Source organism: Carassius carassius, chromosome 49 (assembly GCF_963082965.1).
Source record: "Carassius carassius chromosome 49, fCarCar2.1, whole genome shotgun sequence".
Taxonomy (NCBI): domain Eukaryota; kingdom Metazoa; phylum Chordata; class Actinopteri; order Cypriniformes; family Cyprinidae; genus Carassius; species Carassius carassius.
Genome location: NC_081803.1, coordinates 15,846,345 through 15,856,674, shown reverse-complemented (window position 1 = coordinate 15,856,674; position 10,330 = coordinate 15,846,345).

Here is a 10,330-nt window from a genome sequence, read left to right as displayed (position 1 = left end):
GAAAATGAAAGTCTGAAAATAGAAAATATGGAAATGAAGAAAAAAGCTGCAGAACTGGAACAGCGGATGAACGACCAGGAACGATACAGCCGTAGGTGGTGCCTGCGACTTCATGGGGTGGCTGAAACCTCCTCGGAAAAGGTGAAAGAGAGAGTGAAGGAGATCTGCAGAGCCGTGGTCCCAGAGGAGCAGAGGAATGAAGTGACGGTGGCGGTGGACATCGTACACCGACTTGGCCGACTCAGAGCCGCGGAGGATCAGCGGGGGAATCCACGGCCGATCATCATCAGATTTACTTCAAGAACGGCGAGGGATCTCATTTGGAAACACGCCAGGCAGAGTCCCTTTCTGCAAACTCGAGGCTTACACTTCAAGGAGGATCTCACAGCCGCAGACAAGGAAACAAGGAGTCGATTGTGGCCCGCGGTGGACCAAGCCAGAAAAGAAGGCAAAGCCGCTTATTTCAGCGGGGCAAGAGCGTTCATCGATGGCAGAGAAATACGTACGACTTAGATGTACTCTATAACAGGTAGTTCGTTTTGAAAATGTTTACATTTTGTTTGTAAAGTTTTTCAGCTTTATCTTTTATCGTGATAAAGAAAAGCTTTACGGGGACTTTAGAGTTTGACAAATAATTCCAAAGTGTAATATGTCTATTTAACCCAAATGTGAAAAGTGGATGGTTTATGCAAAAGTTTCAATCTAGTTATGCAAGAAACTTGTTGCCTATAGAAAACACTAAAGTTAAACTAGTACTTTTGTCTTTTTTCTTGATGTCTCTTTATGTTTGTTCTGTCAATGCCAGAGGTTTAAGAGATTTACTTAGAAGGAAAGCTTTTTTTTTGTACTGCAGAGCTAAAAATGCAGACTTTTATTTTACTCAAGAAACTCATGCATGTGCAGCAGATGAATCTTTTTGGAAGAACCAATGGGGGAGTGAAATATGGTTTTCGAATGGAGATAATCGATCAGCAGGCGTGGCTATTTTAAAAGGAAACTTTAAGGGGCAAATTCTACATAGTGAAAAAGACATTTCAGGAAGATTAATTATTTTAGTATGTGAATTGGAGCAGAAACAATTTATAATGGTTAATATTTATGCCACCAATGACAAAATTAGAAATCAGACTCTCTTTAAAAATGTGGAGGCAAGAATTTGTCAACTTAATTTAAAATTTTCAGAAGCTAAGGTTTTATGGGGAGGTGATTTTAATACAGTTTTTGATGATAACTTGGATAGATGGCCTCCAAAACCTGCAAACATAAATTGTGAACTTAGAAATACATGTTTGCGTCTAGGACTTATGGATATTTGGCGTGAAAGGAACAAATCACAGAGAATGTATACGTGGAGCAATAGAAGTCTGTCTTTGCAGTCACGCATAGATTTTTGGCTCATCTCCAATGACCTTGAAGATAAGGTCAAAGATGTGATGATAGAACCAGCCATACTAACTGACCATAAACTTATACTTATTAAAATTTACTTGAACAATTGTTTTTCTCAGAATAATACTTCCAGTTACTGGAAACTTAACAATTCATTACTTAACAACTTAGATTTTAAACTAGAAATAAGTAGGATCATTGAAAAATTTTGGAAACAAGCCTGTAATTCCGGTAACTATGGACAAAATTGGGACCTAACAAAATTTGAAATTCGCAATATGGCTATTAAAAAAGGGAAGTATTTAGCGAAGCACAAAAGAGAAAATGAATCACAAGTCATTAAAGCAATATTAAATTTACAAATAAAATCTAGCGGTAATCTTAATGAACATGAGAAAGAAAATCTGATTTTATTACAAAGTAAATTAGACGACATATACATAGAAAAAACTAAAGGTGCCTTTGTTAGATCCAGATGTAAATGGATTGAAAAAGGAGAGAAAAATACAAAGTACTTTTTTGGATTAGAAAGGAGAAATGCTGAATATAATACAATAAGTAATTTATCAGTCAATGGAAGTATTACCAATAATCATAAAGTAATCTCAAAACATGTTGCTAGCTTTTATAAGGATTTATACTCATCCGCTTCCACAGGTTCTGGCATAGATTCTTTTTTAAATAACATCTCCACAAATGCTAAGAAAATAAATGAAGAATTTAGAGATATTTGTGATGGAAGAATTTCCTTACCTGAACTGGTGGAATGTGTTAAACTTTTAAAAGACAATAAAACACCCGGGAATGATGGCTTAACGGGATAATTTTATAAAGTATTTAATGATAAACTCTCTCCTTTCCTGCTGTCTGTGTTTGAAGAAGCCATTAAAAAAGGTGAACTTCCTCCGACTATGAAACAGGGCGTGATTACTTTAATTCCTAAACCAAATAAGAATAAATTACACATTGAAAACTGGAGACCCATTAGTTTACTTAACAATGATGCAAAGTTATTTGCTTAAATTTTTGCAAAAAGACTTAAACATAGCTTGAATCAAATTATAGATGAAGAACAATCTGGCTTTATGCCCAAAAGACACATAAGCAATAACATACGTTTAATTTTAGACATGATAGATTACAGTGACCTCCTTCCGAATGATAGCTTTATACTATTCATTGACTTTTATAAAGCTTTTGATACCATCGAGCATAACTTTATATTAAAATCTATTTCCTTTTTTGGTTTTGGTAACTATTTTCATAAGGCAATTCAAACCTTATATAATGGATGTTCTAGTTCTGTTAAACTGAAAATGGGAACATCAGAAAGATTTAGTATATCACGTGGTATTAGACAGGGCTGCCCGGTGTCTCCATTTTTATTTCTCTTAGTTGCTCAAACAATGGCTACACACATAAAAATGTCTCCCTTTTCAGAAATTAATGCTGTTGGTAAAAAGTTTAAAATATGCCAACTTGCAGATGACACAGCCATCTTTTTAAGTGACCGAAACCAAATTGGGACTGCAGTAAATAGTATCAAAAAATTTAGTGATGTATCAGGGTTGGTAATGAACATTAATAAATCAGTTTTGTTCCCCCTGAAAAATTGCAATCTGGCCAGTTTTGATGGAATACCAATTAATGAAAAAGTGACTTATCTTGGAATTGTAATTTGTAAAAATAAAGAGGAACGTCATAAATTAAATTTTGATCCAATTGTTAAAAAAATACAATTTAAATTAAATTCATGGTTAATGAGAGATTTATCTCTATTTGGCAGGGTCTTAATATCAAAGGCAGAAGGTATATCACGCTCTGTATATGTTGCCTTATCACTGGATATCCCAAAAAATACAATTAAAGAATTGGATAAAATACTGTATGATTATATCTGGAGGAAAAAACCCCATTATCTAAAAAAAGATGTTATCACAGGATGTAGAGACGAAGGTGGTCTGGAAGTGCTGGATTTTCATACTATAAATAATACTTTTAAAATTAAATGGATTATAGAATTCTTGAAAAGCCCTGACAGCATCTGGAATGCTTTTCCATCATATCTGTTCAATACTCTTGGTGGCATACATTTTCTACTGAAATGTAATTTTTCTATTGATAAAATTCCCTTGAAATTAGCTGACTTCCACAAACAAGCCCTTCTATCTTGGATATTGATATATAAACACAACTTTAGTCCACATAGATACTTTATTTGGAATAATAAAGAAATTCTTTATAAAAAGAAGTCTCTGTTTTGTCAGCCATGGTTTGATAGAGGAATTCTGTTGGTAGGACAGTTATTGAACAAAGATGGTTTGCTCATGTCATATTCAGAATTTCTTCAGAACTTTAACTTCCCAGTGACACCAAAAGAATACGCAGTTGTATTTGATGCAATCCCTACAGGTTCACTTCAAATTCTAAAACACATATCATTTACAGATATTAGTGCTGAATTTAATAGAATTTTTATTGGAGATACAGACATTACAAAGAAAGAATACACCAATAAATATATTAGAAATCAAATTTCATGCTCGGTTCCACCTGCTGCAAAGTTTTTTTGGTATTCAACCATGGGTGATTTAAATTGGGAAAAGGCAAACACTACTATTTATAAATATTGTATTAATAATAAAATAAAAGAAGTTTCATTTAAAATTTTACATCAAATTTATCCTGTTAAAGATACGCTAAGAAGATTTAAAATAAACATAGAAGAGTATTGTGTCTTTTGCCAATCAAATAGGGAGACTATTTTTCATTTATTCTATCACTGTATGTACACAAAAAAATTTTGGTCTGATTTGGAAGAATTTATAATCACAAAATTGAATGTAAACGTCAGAATCAATATTTTTGATGTCATGTTATACTTTTATTTATGTGGTTTGTCCAAAAATTTAATTTTTGTTATTCAACTGTTTATTATCTTCGGAAAATACCATATTCACAAATGTAAATGGTCTAATTCACAACCTAGCTTTAATGTATTTCATCTGGACTTTAAAACATATTACAAAACAATAGAAAACATGCAAAATATGAAGGCTACAAGAACATTTCATCTCCTGAAGGAACTGAATATATTTGACTCATGAGATGAACTAATCAATTCTCTTTCCGGCTCAAGACTGCGTTAGTTTTGCGTATGGGGCTGTCACGTGATTAAGGAACGATTCAAACTCGACCCGAGACCCGAAAGAGTCATGAGATGAACTAATCAATTCTCTTTCCGGCTCAAGACTGCGTTAGTTTTGCGTATGGGGCTGTCACGTGATTAAGGAATGACTTAAACCCGAGGACTTCTTGTCAGATAAGAGGTGAGGTGAGCTAATCACAGACTGAAGACCCAGGTAAAGAATGAATTTTTTTTCTGTATCTTATAGCATTTTAGTTTTTTATTGTTTTTAGTGTGATCAACGTTTGCGTAAGTACTAGATGTGTTGGGGAAGTAACACATAACATTTTCATTACATTTTGCTAAAATGAACGAAATGAACGAAATGACTCGAAAAAAGATTCGTTCATTTTGCTGAACGAGATTCAAAAGTCCGAGTCGGTAAAATGATCCGAACTTCCCATCACTATTAGAATGAGGCTCGGGAATGCTCCGGAAAAAAAACCACGCCTCCAGCGCTAGAGAGGGCAGGGCAGGAGGCGTGATAGCAGCATTAAATAGACTTAAACGTTACAATAATTAAACTAAGTAGTTTTTAATAAATAGACATCAGTCCTTAATTAGTGAAAACTTTATATCCGTTTAAACATATGGTCAATTTTTACTTTTTAAATGATGTAGACCTATACGATTTTTATTTACTTTTAGGCTAGTCTTAAAAAAAAAAAAAAAAAAAAAACATAGTTGAAAAAGCGTTATTTGTTTTTAATGTGTTAAGTTAATTACTTTAATCTACGACTAGTCTAAATTTAGACTATCTCTGTCGATATATTTTTTTATTTTTGTCAAGCTTAATTTCTCAAGCTATGTCAATTAACACACACACACACACACACACACACTTTCCTTCTGTCAAGCTTGTGTCGCGTTATCTAGTAAATAAACCAGACGTCATCTCGGTCATCTCAAGCACCGAAACCCGAATGTGTCGGTGTCTGTGTGATTACAGGCGTCTACATATCAGTTAGACATCAAGCGGTTGTAAAAACATCTAACAGGTTTTGAAATGCTTGTAACTGGCTTGTGAAACTAAGGGTGTTAACTATTTCAAAGGGTGTTTTATATATATATAAAACACACACACACACACACACACACACACACATACTTTCCTTCCCCCATGCTTATTCTGTGAAACATTTCTATAGCCACATCTTTATTTAACAAAATCTAAAATGAGATCTGATTTATTGCTATATTAAATGCTTCTGTAAGTTGTAATCTTTCGTTGTCATATCTTTTACATTTTATTAAAATAGGTTAAACTGTTTCACAATATCGCATTTAACACAAAGTCCAGACACATGTATTTCATCTTATAAATAATGACTGATTAAGTGCAATGTGTCCAATTCTATGGCGAGATCTTCTCTTCTATTCCCAAAAATTCTCCATTCATTCCCAACCGGTCTTTGAATATTATATAAATGCTGGCATTTATTCTAACCAACCCATTTAATTTGACACGTATCTTTTTATTTTTATTTATTTTTAATTAGACCTTTTTATTTCTAATTTACTCATTGGAGTATTAAATAAGATGTCTGACATTTTAATGGTCCACTTTTATCTGGTCCACTACTTTCATTAACTATATGTGTGGGTATCGATACAAAATAAATCTTTGTTATTGCTTGTATTCTGAACAAACTCTGTAAAATGCCTGACAAAATGCTTTGTCTAGTAGAAGCTTCACCACTCTTTAAACTTGATAGTACTGAAAATGAGTCTGAACATATGACTACTTTAATGTGTTCAACCCCACTGAAGAGCCAGAAATATGACAATCATTTCTGTAGTATAAACGGACGGATGATTAGATGTTCTTTCTGGTATTCTATGCTCTTTATTTTTAATCTAAACAAAAGACCTTGATGTTTTATTTTATTTTAATAAGCCACTCACACTTACTAACTTCTTATTAACTTATTAACTTCTGGCACGAAATTCTAGATTCATAAATGTATGTTTTTCAAAATTCCCCCACGTTTAGTGGCGTTTAAAGTGGAATTTGTAGTGTATTTGGGGGTGTTAAAAGGCATGAAAAGTCCCAAACCAAGACTTTTGTATTCTTCATTAGAGGACTTTGGTTTCTTAATGTGAAAATCTGTTACACCCCACTACATTTTCTTTATCATTATATTTTTATTTTTTCTTAAGTGTTGTTTTATTTATTTTACATTTATTTTGTTTTATGATGTACAGAGTGTGAACAAAAATTGAGTGTAATCTCAGACCGTATTTGTAAATCTACCAGTAATGGACATCTTTATGTTTTTAATGTTTAAAGCATCGAATAAAAAATAAAAAACACACACTAACACTTCCCCAACCACCCTAATAACGTTGGTCGCAAAGGTTTAAATGTATGTTAAAAGAATTAAACAAAGAAATGTTTTTAATAACAACACATCAGTTCTCATTCGATGGAAACATTCTACCTGGTTTTAATATTAGACCGATGTTTTAACTATAAAATTAGGTTTACATATACGATTTAATTTTTTAATCTCAACAAAATTCCTTGTTGGAAAAAGTGTTGTTTTATTTAATTTTAATAAGTCACTCACACATACTTTAGTAGTCTAAACCCTTGAATACGTCTTTTATGTTGTCAATATTAACTTCTATCATTGCAATATCATTGCTATATCAATTAAAACATGCGTTTAGGCAAACACAAATATTAAACAGGAATGAATGTGATATGTCAAGATGGGCTTTTCTTGCCAAAGAAACTTTTACAACATTTCAGGAAAGGCTAAATATTTAATCTCTAGTAGTGCGTAGAAACGCGTCTGGTGTCTTTGTGTTAACTTTTACGACCATGTCAGCGAAGACTGTAAACGGGGTTCTGGTGTTGTAAATGGTGTGCTGCTGGTCAGCTAAAGTAAAAAATTGTTTGTGTATTCCGTGATCAAAGGGACAATTTCGACTTTATGACTTTATGATGATCGCAAGGTTAGCTGAAAGTTCATTTACTGGTCAAAAGGATGTGAAATCTTTTAACAAGTCAGACCATAGAAAAATGTTTAGTTTTGTTTTAGTTACATTTATATTTTTTATTAACCCATAGATCTTTGACTGCATTGACTGACAGGTGAATCACTACTACTAGAACAGAACCTATAGAATAATGCGCATGCGTGACTGAACGAATCACTCCCCGAGACGACTCGTTCTTCCCGAGTCACATTAAAGATTCGTTCAAAATGAACGAATCGTTCAAGAACGACACATCACTAAACTGTTCATCGGTGCCGGGAGGTTGTTTTACGGACGCTTCACAACAATCTTTTTTTTTTTTCTTTCGTCTAACAGTCTCGCTTTTTAAAATTGTAGTTAGTGGTAAAGTACTGCATAGATTTGACAAGTATCTTGTCTGATGTAGGCTATTTTCTTTTAGATCCGCGTAAATGCCTAAGTTACCTATTTTTTTCTTTTGTTTTAACTTTTCACCCGACGTGACAAACGCCTACTTTCTTGGTTTATAACATTGCTTTACGTTCGCTTCTTTTTTTTTGTTTGAGTCGAGCTAACGTTACCGGAGACGTCATAACACTTTGCTGTGAGATCTTTTTTTTCTTTTGTTTAACTCTCGTCAGTAAAATTTTAGTTAGTGGTAAAGTACAGCATAGTTTTGACAAGTATCTTGTGCTGGTGTTTTAAAGACGGGGTCTGGTGTATTTTATTTTAGGTGCTGGTGTTTTAAAGACGGGGTCTGGTGTATTTTATTTTAGATCCACGTAATGTCTACCATCTTTTTTCTTTTGTTTTAACTTTTCACCTGACGTGACAAACGCCTACTTTTCTGGTTTGTATCGCTGCTTTACATTCGTTTCTTTTTTTCAGTTTGAGGTAAGGTACAAATGCTAAAACTCTATTACCTAGTTTTCTTTATTTTCTAACTGGTAACAAAACACCATTTTTAAATTGTAATGCTACAAGCTCTCACATCTTTTTCACGTATTGCTTAACGAAAACATATCTGATAGTTTTGACTCGTTTGGTTGTATCAGATAAATAACCAGTAACCTAGTTTTATTTCATTTGTAACAACTTTAACAACGTTTTTACACTTTTCCAACTACGAAAACGATCATTACATTGTTTCCATTGCTGCTATGTGTTTATAATCTGTTTCTTGAAATACACTGTTTATTTAAAACCTTAATAAAATCTTCCCTTACACCATTTTCATGATTTCGCCCCCTTTTCAAAGTTTAAAAAAAAAAAAAGCACATAGCTTCCCACAACTTCTCCCCCCCTCCGAAATTCCTCCTTGGTTCATAGTTCATATTGAGGTCACTGGAGGGTGTACAGGGAGGGGAGGGGGGTGTACAAACAGGTGTCCAGAACAGATGGCTTTTATGACCCTCATCAATCAAATTTTTGGAGACAAGGTGCCCTGGATCCTCTCTGATGAATGTTTATTTATTTGTGTTTGTTGGTTTGTTTGTAATACTGTACATATTTATGAATTAAACAGTTTATGGACAATCATGGTGTTCTGTGTTTATAGTGAAATTGGATTAGTAATGAATAATAATAATAACAACAACAATAATGTTATTGCTATCTAGAAAAGGGTTCATAAAGGAACTGATGAAGGTCATTAATGCACCTTTAAGTGAAGGTTCCAATTAGAACCTTTTCAAAAAGGTTCAAAAATGAACCTTTAAGGTTCCCCCACAGTTGCAATCTCCAGGACCGTCAAAAGGTTCATTTTTGAACCTATTCTTCTAAGAGTGTGGAATGCTAAAGAAAGTATTTTCGCTTACACAACAAAACAGTGTCTCCACAACATGGCTCTGGCGGCAACAGTGAGAATCAAAGTTAAGCCGTCTTTCTTTGTGTAAACATTTGGACGGCGTTATGCAAACCTTCTTCCGATAGAGATTTTTTTTTGGGGGGGGGGGGTTGAACGAGGCATTTTAGGAGGGCGTGGACAAGTCTTAAATTTTATAAACAATATCTCTTTGGGTTTGAGACTTTAGTCTTTGCAACTTTACAGATGTTCTTTCTGCACCAAGAGCTTGTAACACTCCAAACTTGAAATCACATAATATGACCCCTTTAGGGTAAGGAATATAAAAACAGAAAAGCATGAAACATTGCAACAACATCACTGTAATAACTTTTGTTTGTACTTTACTGGAACGTCCAGGTCATACCACAGTCCAAAATTTGGTCAATCTGTTCAAGCAGAGTTGTAATTAACCAGGTCACAAACTGCTTGACTTTCTATTAATTTCACTCTTGTAGTATGTTTAACCACTTCATCCAGTTTTGGATCTATATGTATTCAGGTTATTCATGGAAATCAGCTATTTTGTTGAGGGTCCAGTCATAGTTTGGCCAAACTGGGCATTCCAGGCTAAAAATAACCCAAAACCATCCATAGATCAGCCTGGTAGTCTGCAAACCATCTTAGACTAGTTTTAGATGTTTTTTCCGGCAGAGTAGTGACTTGAATAATCCTAAAGAAAGAGTTCCCTCAGGTAAACGTGAAGCTTACTGACCTACTTTTAATGTTACTTATAGGAAAGATGTTCTAAATTATTACATTTAGCGTGATGTAAAACCCTCTTTGCTCTGTGAGTGTGTTTAAAATGAGTAATACCAGGTCCCCCGGCTAAATCAGTGTTACAGGTCCTACAACTCAAACTTCCCGTCACAATAATCTGCTCTGAACTGAACTACAGGATGACTCCGTACGTCGGATCTGATTCCCAGATTCATTAAAAGATCCAG